Here is a 14,663-nt window from a genome sequence, read left to right as displayed (position 1 = left end):
ATTCACACATCTGATGCAGCATCCATTCACCATTCCTCCTCTATACCGCCAGGCCTTTCGGGCACAACTGTGCGACTCGACATATCACATTCACATCAAGTGCCGGCCGACACACACAGCATGTTGTATAAATTTTATATGAAATTCGCGTTAATTGACGGGACTATTTAACACAATGCACCACACATCCAGACTTCCAGACTCTTTATTCTAGTAGATGTATATGATGATACTGAGCGCGAGCCAAACAACAGCATTATTTACAATAGGTTGCAAGTGTAATTCAATTAATCGTCACGAAGATGGATGATTGCATTTTACGGTTGCACAGTGACAATTTAATTGTTTTACCATTAAATGACTTGGTAATAAAAAAGATGACGTTGTATTGGCCCATAAAACTACAACACTATCCAATTGATATTTTAGTAAATTAAATTGAATACTTTTTCTACTCATCATGATTGTTATAGATAGTTTTACATATAAATCATTTATGAGATTATTATATAAACATAAATGAAATAAGGCTGATTGCTCTGTTTCATGTTTCAATGTTTATTTTTATGCACAAAATGAACAAGATTATAGCTATAGGTTCATGTGTAACCATTACCTATACATTTTCTGAGCAACTAACGAGATAGGTACTATAACTGCCTAAGTGAAATAAAACGGAGTAACCCAGCAGTCAAACAATTTTTAAATAGAAGACATTTTTCAATTGTCATTTTGAATAGTGAAATCATTATGAAATCGATCGGTTGTGTTTTTTTAGTTAAAACTCAAAATCCTTTTCAGCTCTTGTAGGCTTTGAACTTGCCGGACTGAAGCAAACTTATGTAATGCAAAACGGATACTTATCTTCCGATTTCCGAAAGTGAAAGTTCAAAAACTAGTGGGTCAGTCAAGAAGATGCAAAAAGTATTCAAGACCGAGGATAAGAAATGTATGTAAGTAAGTAAATACATATGTATTTTAAAACTAAATCAAATATGAGTCTAGATGGTTCAGGAGTTTGTTTTGGTAGTCCCAAATTTTCATATTCTTTGTTTTATTTATTTATTTTTTTTTTTTTTTTTAATACATATTTCTTTGAAAGCAATTTAAGTTAGGTAATCATTTTTACTTCAGACCCTTCCTCTTTTTCGGGTCCGGTTCGAATTCAACTTGGTTATCTTAATTGACATCAGAATGGTTAAGGAAATTTCTGTTTCTTTATTTCACTAGTTTCTATTTTTTACGTGATAACGTCTTATAAATCGATGAACCATGGCAGCCACCACCACCACAAATAAGTGACGCCATTTTCTAACATTTTCTCGCGGCAAAAATTTCAATTAAAAATTAAAAATAAACTGTTAGAGATACAGTTTATTTTTTAGGTTAGGTTATTATCTTATTTGAAAGATAATAACCTAAAGCTTACTCTAAATGAAGGATTTTTAAAAATTCGGAAAAAACGGAAAGATGAAATTTGGGCTAAAATCTAAACTCAAAGTTGTAGAGAGTTGATTTTTTTTGCTATAGATAGATGAGACTAATTTAGGAATAATATTGTATTTAAAAAAAATTTTAAAAAACTTTGAAACCAAGCTATAACGTTTCGTTTGAACGTTGTACTCGTGTTGGGTAGACTTTAAAAAATTCTAACTTCTCTTGTAAACATCTTTGAAATTGATACGTCATATGAAAGGTGAAATAATAAGCTTTCAGATGGTATAAAATTGTTTATAGGTTGTTAGGAAAAAGAAGGAATTAATGACATGAGAAGATAAAAATTCATGTTTTTTTTGCTTTTTTTGATGAAAATGATTGTTTTCAATAAATTATTTTTATACTTTTTGGGCATAAAAATTTAAAAATGGTTTTATTCTTAAGAAGAAATACTTGGCTTTTAAATTGCATAATTTTTTTTGTAAGCTTTTAAAATAAAAAAATTAATATAATGAGAAAATAAAAAAAAAGTATTTTTTTTTTTTTAGCTTTTTCTTGTAAATTATGATTGTTTAAAATAAGTAAAGGCTTCAATTGACTCATTTTAAACAAATGCACACAACCTGTTTTCTGATGACGTTATCACGTAAAATCATCGTCCGTAAGCCGGATTTACAGACAACCTCTTTTTTAGTGATTTTCGATAGGCTGTAGCTGTATCTCAGTAAAAAATGATCGCATCATGAATGTGAAAGCTATATTCTTTTAGTTTTAGATTTTTATGACAAAATATTTTTTCAAAAACTAAAATTTTCAAATTTTTTTGGTTTTACTTTTCTAATTAAAAAGTGGGAACATTTTTTGTGATGAAATAATTAGATATTATTTTAGGGAAGGTTATTTATTCAGCTTCAAGATTCTGTTTCAAACTTTTACGATTTTTTTTTTAGACTGCAATATCAATCATCAAATATATATTTTTTTACTTTGACTATCAATATCTTAACAACGAATCACCTTACAGAAAATTCAAGGATACATTTAAAAACTTCATTCAATTCTCTACAGAGAAATTAAGCTTACTTTGTTGAAAAAAATGTTTTCTTACATTTGAGATCAATTTAGAAAAGCTATCAAAATAGGCATTTTTACGGTTTTTTTTTTAAGCTCAATAAACCTGAAATTCATATGCAAAGTTTGAGACTTATTCATCAAGCAGTTTTTCAGTTGTGAGGGTTTGAACTTTTGAGATGAAATAAAGCACAATATTTCTGCAGCTGTAAATGACTTACTTGTGATCACTTTTGTATGAGAAAAATCAAATTCTTTTTTAGTTTATTTGAACATTTTTTTTTAATAAATACCTATCATTTGAATTTTAGATAAACCAAAAAAAAAATCAAAAATTTTCAAAATTAGGAAAAATATCCAAAAATGGTATAAAAAGTTTTTTTTTCAAAATTTAACTTTTTTTGAAAACTTTTAGTTTTTCTTTAATTTCAACGAATTTTATTAATTTTATTAATCAAATTTGTCAAAGCCAATGACCTCAGAAATTCCGGTGGTACTTAGCATGAGGAGTTTCTGAGATAGGTACCTATTATAGAGGCTCAAAAATAAAAAAATTAATGAGTTATTGTCAAACACTATGATACACTCCTGTTGAAATTTTTATTCAAGCTCTTTTGTGGTGCATGTAATAGCTCTTAACCATTTATGTTAGTATCTTCACGTCAGTTATTAAAGAAGTGGTGGTTGTCAGAGGTGTACTATTAAGCAATTAGACGACATCAAAATAAAGGACTTTATAAGTTCTATTTTGAAATCCAAAAGTTTCTTGGATTTAATATTAGCTGATTTAATGGTATCACAATTGAAAATTATGTTTGATTGATTGAAGTATCAAAAATATCTTACAAAACCCACTCAAATCTACATTCAAATACAATTGCCAAAATGCACCTTTTAAAAAAATATAAAAAATAAGTAAAACTTTTTAACCTAATTCAGTTAAAAAGTTCAGCTTTTTATACGTATAGGAACGCCTAAATATTTCAGGTAATGTTCCGTTATAGTCTATTTAATAGACCCGAGCTCCAGAGCAAAAATAGAACAAATTCGTTCAAGACTTTTTATTGGCGATTATGATTCCTTGGCATACAAGAATACTCCACCCAAAAGTGCTACTAAATCCATTGGTGCATTTCTGAGAAAACGGCAACACTGGTCGGTTTTCAGTTTTTTTGATTTAACTCGAAAACCAAGCCTGACTTTGAAATGGTTCAAAGACACTTTTCATAGCAAATTAAATTTTCTGTCAAGTTAAGATGGTTAAAAAATTTTAAAAATTATTTTTGTCTAAAATTCTAACCTAAAATCAAAGAAAAAAAAGTTAAAAAATTGACAATTTTATTTTTTTTTACTAAATCAAGGGGCATTTTGTGTATGTAGCCGGGACGTCCAAACTTTGTACTAATGAAATAAAGAAGAGGTAAAATCCTTTGATAATATGCAATTTTTAATTTTTTTTGTCAAGAAACAACTTAAATGTACCTATTCAAAAATTAGCACTTTTTCTAAATTTTTGACTTTTTCAGTTAAAAGCAAGTTTTTAAAACTCGATAAAATCGTATTAATTGGTAACTTTTAGACTTTTAAAGTAAACATACTTCGAGGGATTGATTTAATATAAACTAAATATGACAAACAAAAAAATTTATTTGCATCCTTATGGCCTTTTGTGCAATTTTGTGTATGTGCATTTTTATAAATTCGGGTCGAATGGATGGACGGAGAGCCATTAGCTTTGGTCTATTGCATAGAAGAACATTTAATACCAACTCTTTTACTGTTTTCAATGGCCTGAAAAACAATTCTTGTAAAATCCGCGACCAACGAAAAGTTTCTCTTGAAAAACGAAAAAAATACTCTAATGAGTTTGAAACAAAATAGCTCAGGGAAATTAGTAAATCAAATTGCACTTTTCGCGGGACAAATTTTTTTCATGGAACGTATTTAGGTGAATGTCCTTATCGTAAAAGTGAATTTTTTGGGATGATAAGATATCGGGAACAGCCGCCATCTTGGAAAAGAGGTCGGTGCCGTTTTTATTTTATAACTCCATTTTTACTCATTTAAACCAAAAATGTCCGAGGGTAGACTTATTATCAATTAAATTATCTAAAAAATGATATACAAATGAATTCCGTGAGTTAGTTAAATTCAATTTTATAGTCGGTCAAAGTCCGGGTTCTTCTCGCAAGGTTAAGACAATATGACATTTTTTCAAATATCTGAAGAACTTTTGATTTGTTGGGGATTTTCTTAAAGTATGAATTATAGCACTTTGAATTATCTATGAAATGAGCCCTTTATCGTTACTGTAACCAACATAATGTATAAGCCATCTAACGTCGAAGTTCACATTCTACTATCCAAAAGTGAGAAAATAACAAGTTTTCTTCTATTAGACCGAGCAAATTTTTGAAGTGGAAGTATAACCAAAATATAAGTAAACAGTTTTTTAACTATATTCGTTTAAATATTGAATTCAAAGTTTGAAATCTTTAATGTTAACCTTTATATGGTTTCGAGGTTTTAAATGAAGTGAATTTTCCAATTAATGTGAATAAGCTCAAGTGACACTATTTAAAATTCTAAATATAAGAACTGATGCCCTGTCATTTTTCCTAAACATGAACACCTCAATCTCAGCATTACGATAAGTATAACTCAAGATATGAGGTGTGTAAGCCGTTATGTTTTCGAGACTATTGTGTTTAATTTTTGATTGTTTATTTGAACTATTGAAATCCCAAATATGTTCAGTTAAAAAATCGTATATCATGACTTCGACGTTTGGTTGCCTCTACAATGTGATGGTTACAAAAACAATAAAGGGTTCATTTCATAGATAATTAAAAGTGCTATAATTCATTCTTTAAGAAAATCCCAAACAAATCAAAAGTTCTTCAGATATTTGAAAAAATGTCATATTGTCTTAACCTTGCGAGAAGAACCCGGACTTTGACCGACTATAAAATTGAATTTAACTAACTCACGGAATTCATTTGTATATCATTTTTTAGATAATTTAATTGATAATAAGTCTACCCTCGGACATTTTTGGTTTAAATGAGTAAAAATGGAGTTATAAAATAAAAACGGCACCGACCTCTTTTCCAAGATGGCGGCTGTTCCCGATATCTTATCATCCCAAAAAATTCACTTTTACGATAAGGACATTCACCTAAATACGTTCCATGAAAAAAATTTGTCCCGCGAAAAGTGCAATTTGATTTACTAATTTCCCTGAGCTATTTTGTTTCAAACTCATTAGAGTATTTTTTTCGTTTTTCAAGAGAAACTTTTCGTTGGTCGCGGATTTTACAAGAATTGTTTTTCAGGCCATTGAAAACAGTAAAAGAGTTGGTATTAAATGTTCTTCTATGCAATAGACCAAAGCTAATGGCTCTCCGTCCATCCATTCGACCCGAATTTATAAAAATGCACATACACAAAATTGCACAAAAGGCCATAAGGATGCAAATAAATTTTTTTGTTTGTCATATTTAGTTTATATTAAATCAATCCCTCGAAGTATGTTTACTTTAAAAGTCTAAAAGTTACCAATTAATACGATTTTATCGAGTTTTAAAAACTTGCTTTTAACTGAAAAAGTCAAAAATTTAGAAAAAGTGCTAATTTTTGAATAGGTACATTTAAGTTGTTTCTTGACAAAAAAAATTAAAAATTGCATATTATCAAAGGATTTTACCTCTTCTTTATTTCATTAGTACAAAGTTTGGACGTCCCGGCTACATACACAAAATGCCCCTTGATTTAGTAAAAAAAAATAAAATTGTCAATTTTTTAACTTTTTTTTCTTTGATTTTAGGTTAGAATTTTAGACAAAAATAATTTTTAAAATTTTTTAACCATCTTAACTTGACAGAAAATTTAATTTGCTATGAAAAGTGTCTTTGAACCATTTCAAAGTCAGGCTTGGTTTTCGAGTTAAATCAAAAAAACTGAAAACCGACCAGTGTTGCCGTTTTCTCAGAAATGCACCAATGGATTTAGTAGCACTTTTGGCTGGAGTATTCTTGTATGCCAAGGAATCATAATCGCCAATAAAAACTCTTGAACGAATTTGTTCCATCCAAAAGGGTCTATTCAATAGACTATTAAATTCGTTAACGTGATTATTATATCAAAACCATCTTAAATATGTACGTCACTTAAAAGACTTACGTACTCATTAAATCCAGAGTAGGTATAATAAATCAAAAAGTATAAGTGAAAACAATTACTTTTTACACAAAAACCATAACACCCTCTTCGCGAGCTTATCATAAACTACGAAAATTAATTTTGACAAAATACTTAAGGAGCAAAACGAAATTGTTGTTTTGATTAAAATCAAATTGCACACGCTGACTTGCGTGTAAAAATGATGACTAGGGCTTGGCTAAGCACACACCATCATCAACATTTAGTTTTATTTTTTTTTTTTAAACGCGTTTTTATACCTGCCTATTTTCCCTTCGGTGTCGTTTTGATGGATATTTAAGTAAACTTGTAAATACTCTTTCATTTAAGTCCTTTAAAAAATACGAAACAAAAAAATGAAACAAAAAAATTAAAACCAAAGCCAGGGAGAGTCCTTGTCAATCAACAAAAAAAAAAAAAAAGGAAATCCCCGACACAACGTGTTCGATTGTAATCAATTTGATGGCCTGCAAATTGCAATCCGTATTTCTGGCCATGGCGGTGGCATGTGAAGACATGATTGATTGTCAACCCATGAAGAGTGATGGGTTCCGTCGGCGGCGACACGTCCGTCGACCAGGGACCAAGGAGCCAGAGACCATAGTGTTCCATCAGGGTGGTGTTGCTAGTGTTGTTGTTGACAGCACGAAGCGGCATATCTGAATCGATGATGAATTAGTTTGTTCAGGAAAAAACACATCTAAGTGCTTATTTGCATTTGATACAAAATAATTATTGAATTTGAAATAGAATCAGAATGATGAGGAATGTATTTTTTTTTGTTTTTCAGTATGATGTTTATAAAAAGGAACAAAAACTTTAGATTTTCATTCAAGAATACAACTGACAAGTGCTTTGAATAGTCTCTAGAGATTTATTTAATCAAAATTTGAAAATAGAACTTAAATCTTAGCAGATGGTGCTAAATTATGAAGAAACAAGGGAGTCAAACTTATACCTTGTCAAATGGTATGTCTTTAACTTGAGAAAATCTTCGGAAAAATAAAAAAAAAATTTTTTCCGTAAATGACAGTAATATTGGCCAGCCAGATTTTTCCACAGAAACCAAATTATACTTTTCTAATGGAACTTCTGAACTCGTAGATATCATCCTTATTTAAAAAAAACTGCATTTTTGATCCACTTAATTTTAAAATTGTTCACCAGGGTCTGCAAGAATTTTGAATCTTATGCACCGAAATCAAAGAACCATCCATCATTAAACATCATTATACTTCAAGTGGATCCTTTGTCTATCAAGTACATTTTGACTATAAACAAGCTAACAGCGTCATTTAAAATTCAACGTTAGCTTTTGACACATGATCTTATGATATTTTTCGATGCTGCATCTCATTGAACAAAAATATTGATTCAAATAAAAAATTCTGAGTTCTCTGTATTGAAAAAAAAATCAATGCAAATGTGTGCATTAAATATTTTCTTTTTAATATTCGTCGAATTCCTTAGGTACAATTTTGACCATACATCAGCTATGTCAACTATAACATTCAACCTTATGTATGGTCAAATAGTCAAAATTGTAAGGAATTCGACGAATATTTACAAAAAAAAATAATGTGTGCAATTCAGACGTGGTAGAAGTGAAACCTAAAAAAATAATTTTTCTTGAAAAAAAAAAAAAATTACACCATAAAAAGCTTACAAGTTTTCCTAAAGAATACTTAAATTATACTTAAATTTTTACAATGCGCAAAAAGTATAAAAATAATTTATTCAAAACAATGTTTTTTCATGAAAAAAGCAAAACAAAATCTTATTCATCTTCTAACACCATAAAATCCATATTTTTAATTGACAATTTATAATAGATTTTATATCATCTGAAAGCTTATTATTTCACCTTTTATATGACGCTTCAATCATATTTCTACGATGCCTACAAAAAAAGTAAGAATTTTTTAAAGCCAACCATGTCGAAATTTCAAACTGAGATTACGGAACTTATTAGATACACTGCACTGGTGGCTGGTCATTTTCAAGTTTTTCAAATTTAGATTGTGTAACTTGTAGAGCACGTGCCGTTATGTGTGATAGATCAAATGAAAGGTAAAATTATCAGCATGCTTAGTAAAATTAAATTTAAAGTGTATGTGCTTTAGATCAAAACATATAACGTGTTCAGAAAAAGAACATGTTTTCACCATTATCTCAGGATTTTGAATATGAAATTGATTGAAATTTTGTATATTAATAGTGTATTCTATTATCTATCTACAGTATTAATTTTATTTATCTATCTTTTAACTTAAAAAAGTTATAATCAACTGATTTTTCGTGTCGCTTTTTCGTTTCATCGTGTTTCAAATCAATACGATACTAAAAAAGTTTTCACTTCAAAATAGAAAATACATGCTGTGTCCTGTGACAAATAATATTACCGGACAAAAAAAATTCGTATGCAATGTGCGCTTTTCGGGCCATGACCATCATCAGTCGCGTTATCTTATGACATTACAATTTGTCCACCCTTTAATTTTTTACTTGCGATATAGGTACTATATATCAGGTTATGCATTCGTACAAAAAAAAAGTTGAGATAACATTTTTCCATGACATTACGATGATAGAGAATGCCAAAAAAGTGGGTCCCGAAAGTCCGTCTGTACGTCTGTCTGTCAGTCTGACTCCAAACTTTCTATGTAGCAGTTTTTGTAGACTCTCCAGAAGGGTTTTTGGAATTAATTTTTTTGGACCAAAAATAACGGTACCTGTCATACAAAAATTTCGGAAAAGTTTAATTTCACGAAAACGGCTCCAACGATTTTGTTAAAAAAATTCAAATGTTATTTTTTAAACAAGGTCTATCTTTTGAAGAAAAAAATTTTTTTGAAAATCATTATTAACGGTACCTGCCATAGGACCGCTTTTTTCAAATCGGATTTTCTGTAAAATTGCTTATTGTATTTCAACGAAATTTTTTACACAAAAGCATTTATATACCTACTTTAAATAGAAGTCAAAAATAAAATTTTGAAAAAAATAATTTTTGGATTTTTTAAAAAAATTTGAAATTTTTTTTTTGAAAAATCAAATTTTTTGAAATTTTGTTTATAGATGCTGATTAATGATTTCTACAAAATGGCATACCAATTTTATTTTAAAACTTTTTTTTTCAAAAAATTATTTTTAAAAAAATTAGTTTTTTAAAAAACGGCTCTAACGATTTTGAATTTTTTTTTCTAAAAATGCACCTTAATATATCAAATAAAACTGCGTACTTGTTTTGTGGGGCGATTTGATTTCAGATATTGTTTTATTTTTTTGAAAAATGAATTTTATTTTATTTTTATTTGCTCTTTTTTTTTATATAAATACCTACATTTCCCAAGTTTCTATATAAAAAGTCCTAAAAACTTAAGCAACTTGAACTCTAAGAGCAAGTTCGTGCGACCCAGTCGTGCATTTTTTTTTTTTTTTTTATAAAGTGACAAATTTCAAATAATCGCAATGATCACGAAGAGTTGAAAAAGGTTGTAGAAAATTACCTACTGTTAAATACGCATTTCAAAGTAACAGCAACAAAAAAAAATAAGGATCCAATAGCGTGTTACTCCCTTATTGTTATTTTTCCCCAATTATTTCGAAATGGTATGGTTTGACGGTCACAATCATTAAAACTAATAGCAACGTAAACATAAGGATCAAACAAATTTGTCAACGCATTTAACAGAAATAAAATCAGCATTGCTATTATACAACAAACAATGTGTGGCTAATGAGATCCATCAACTCGCCAAGTATAATATTCCGTTGAAATGTGCGAGTAAAAACTTCCACTAGAGAGTAACCCCAACCCAACTTAAACAATAACAACAACAAAAACAACTCCTACAAGTTCCAACAAACAAAAATAAAACTATTTCTTGTAATTCTGGTGTTGGCGCTGGCTATATATGAGTATCATAACAGAATATTGCAACGCTCTTGTATTTCTAACACGTTTCTCAAAAGAAAACTTTTCCAATAACTTCTGGTGTCCTTCTTTTTGGCCTCTATATCCTTCATGTTGCGCTCCTCCCGCATTTCCTGAATCCTGATGGTTTAGTTTTGGCACACATCATCGACCGACGAAGACGTCGAAATAGTACAACTATGACGCCTGCTTGTAGGTATACCCTCTTCCTCCAGAGAAGTAGAAGCAGAAGCCTAGCCTAGACAAATACCTCAGCAAAATACTCATGCGAATCCTGTATATCTGTATCCCGACCGCACAAGTTTCAAATATTTCATAATAAAAATTGAAACTTCTTGAAGGGAAATGCAGGCATTAAGACCGTATTCATTTCATATCGTTTGCTGAATGGAGCATGTCTATATATCTACTGCTGCTACTTATATAATATATATAAGATAGAAGGAGACTTTTGGCCAACAACCTTGCTCCACCATTTCTCTGCTCCCATCAAAATTGCAGACATCAGGCAGTCAAATTCACACACACACACACACACACATACACATAACCAGAAATATTTTTTGGTGCGGAGGCAAGTTAATATCGGATGATGGATTCATGTGCTAATACCTCGCACATGTGTGGTGCTGGAAATTTATCATTTTCTGAGAAGCAATTAAGAACTGTGAAAGGGAAGCAGCGGAGCGGCCCTGACTGTATGTAGTAGTATTCAGCCGGAACTTGGGAATGGAATATGAAATTCCATTCCATTCATGGTTGGCAATCAGACGTGAAATTTGCAACATATCGGATTAGTTAGGTCCATTACGGAGAAGAAAAAGATGAGTCTTTGAAGGTTTTTGAAATATTGAGAAAATAATATTACCAACACTAGCACCAATACCAACAGACAAGATTTTATAGATAAATGCATAAAGATGGTGCAAATAGAAGTTCTTTTTTAGAATTGCTAAATTGAGTGGTAATTTTAAGGGATTTCAAACTCTGGAAAAGGATTTGAAAGTTCTTTACTGACCTTTGCTCTTCGTCATTGCATAGCGGTCGGGTTTGAATGCAGAAGAAGAACAAACAAATAAGGTATTATAATCTCTTGAGTTGTTTATGTGTTTTATATCAAAATTCATCAGGTGGTATTTGTTAAATGACATCTCTCTTTTTAATCTAATGAAAGGACTTTGAACCAGTTTAGGAAAGATATTACAGGGACTGTGCTTCGGCATTTTAGACCAGTGCCGAAGCCTTAAAAAGCATTAAAAAGTAAAAAATTAAAAAAAAAGACTTTTATTAAATTGAAGTGCACTTTTTAAACTTCAAATTGAAATAGAAAATGACTTAGGGGAGCTACAAAATTAATTTTTGCGCAACAAATTTTGTTTTGCAAAGCTACAATTTCTAGAAAAGAAAAAAAATTTGAAAATTCAACTTTTTTGAAAATTTTGACCGTTACATATGAAATTGAGTCTTATTTGATCGGAATATTGAACAACAAAAAAACTAATCGAGCTACAAAATCGAGTTTTTCGGATTTCGTCTAAGTCTAGTTTACTTCAAATTTGTGAAAAATTTTTTTTTTGAATTTCGCACTTTTTTGGATTTTGAAAGGTTACTTTTGAGCTATCTTTTTAAAACAAAATCTTGAATATTTCAAAAACGGTTTGAGCTACAAAATTGGTTCTTATATCAAAAATAATGTATTCAAAAGCTACAATTAATGGCAAAAGAAAAAATTTTAAAAAAGTGATTTTTTAAAAAAGTCTCCACTGGCCTCATCAAACCGGAAGTGCACTTCTGAAACTTAAAAATAAAAAAAAAACTTTGAAATAAAAAATGACTAGTTAGAGCTACAAAATTAATTTTTGCGCAACAAATTAGCATTTAATTAGCTACAATTTTGGGCATCAAAAAAATATTAATTTTCCTACTTTCGTCCGCTAACTCCAGTCTTATTTTAGCGGAATTTTGAAGAACAGAAAAAATGTTCAAGCTAGAAAAACCAAGTTTATGTAATTGAAAAGCATTTTAAAAAAATACAAATTTGGAGGTCAACTAAACTCATTAATTTCAATCATTTCAGATTTTGTCCGCTAACTTCAGACTTATTTAAGCGGAAAATTCAATAATTCAAAAACTATGCGAGCTACAAATTTTTGGTTTGCGCAACAAATTAGCATTTAATTAGCTACAATTAATGAGATACATTTTTTTTTTTTGATTCCGCCACAAAGTGTCCGCCAAAGTAAGGGACGTCAAAAAGTCGGTGGTCTTTTTGTTCTTTGAAATCTCTAGTTTTTGATAGTGTTAAAAAAATTTTGATTTGTATACCTACTATGGTAAATGTTCTCGGAAAATGCAAAAAAAGTGAAAAAAGCTTGAATTCGCAATTTGTATTTTAATCATTATGTACAATTTATCAATCAACGTACGATTTATCAATGCAACATTAAAAAATTCAACATACGACTTTTAGTTTTGCAAGCAATCGAGATATTCCATTTTTTACCATTAAAATTTAATTTGGTACGTGCCTAAACCTCTATTACACAAAACTGTTGCAGAAATTTCTGAAGACAGAAATTAAGTAGCTACACCGTTTGCAAATAACAAAACCATCCATTATGGTGTTTATTTTTTCAACCCAGCGGTCTTTATTATTTGCATGATCAAAGTTCACCCACTCGTTAATGTTAAGCACACAAGAACCTACAAAAATTTAAACGAATTTGATTGTAAAATGAATGAATTCATTCAAAACATCGTAAAAGAACTGCAACTGTACTGTTCTCATCCTACCTACTCATATCATGTGTTTGCTAACCATAACATTGTCCCAACCGCTTGAGATATTTCCTAACAATTACAACTTCAAAATAAAAGACAAAAAATCCAAATTACTTGTACGTTGCTTTGCTGCGATACGATCACCATCTCGTTTGATCTTAGCTGCGATCACCTTAGCGGCTTTTCTCTGTTTTCTTTGGCCAAAGACAAACAGAAATTATTGTCAAAACGCAAAAATAAAATTAAAAAAACAAAACTCACATCCTATTTCTATTTTTAACATGCGTCAACATTGGCCCCTTGCGGCTCATCCTCGATTTGTGGTGGCGGCTCCATCAGCCACCGGTTAAGCATGATGGCAGTTGCGGTGCCGATCATTTTGATGGCCCCGACCCGACTATTACGACACACAGAGGAGATGCATGCACGCAAAATGTTCCATGTTTCGCAGTTTGTCGTGCCTTCATGTCAGCAGAGATCAGAGATGATGTTTTGTTTTCAATATAAATATGAACAAGAACTGTCGGTACTACAGTGGGGTAGTCATAACGATAATAAGAATATGAATAGGAATAATTAGTAACTAGGTAAATTATGTATATCGATATGTACACCAATATCGATATTTTTGAATATGAAAATAAAATAAAAATCGATTATATCAATTTTTATTTGATATAAGTACGTACATATATTCATCGATAGTTAAATTTTTCCAAGTTCGATAATTTGATAAATCGATATTTTTAAGTTTTTTCTGAGTTTGATATTTCAATATTTTTTATATATTTTGATTTTGTTTATGTTGTCCTTAGCATGCAATTGAAATAATAAAATAAGTTATCGATATTTTGTTTTCAATGTAACGTAGTTTATCGATAAATTAGTTTTTATCGATATTAAATTTATCGATCGAATAAAATTTTAACCTTTGTTTCCATTAAATTATTGCCACTGTACCATTTGGCATCGTCATGAGATACAAAATATGAAATCCATCTATTTTAGGCTCGCGCACTGAAGCATCTCACATACGATTATGACAATTAAGATCCAGCACAGTGATAGCAATGAGGCTGAATGACGTCCACGCCGTTGTAGTATATATATACACAACACAGTTAAATATTTATTTTTTTGTTGTGTGTTTTTGCAAGAAGATGCCGCTGGGGCATGGCAGGCGATGCCAATGCAATGGCGTGCAGCGCAACATGAGGATCATTAAATTGCCAGCAAT

This window comes from Episyrphus balteatus, chromosome 2 (genome assembly GCF_945859705.1).
Source record: "Episyrphus balteatus chromosome 2, idEpiBalt1.1, whole genome shotgun sequence".
NCBI classification, from domain to species: Eukaryota; Metazoa; Arthropoda; class Insecta; order Diptera; family Syrphidae; genus Episyrphus; species Episyrphus balteatus.
Note: the sequence above shows the minus strand (reverse complement) of the source record.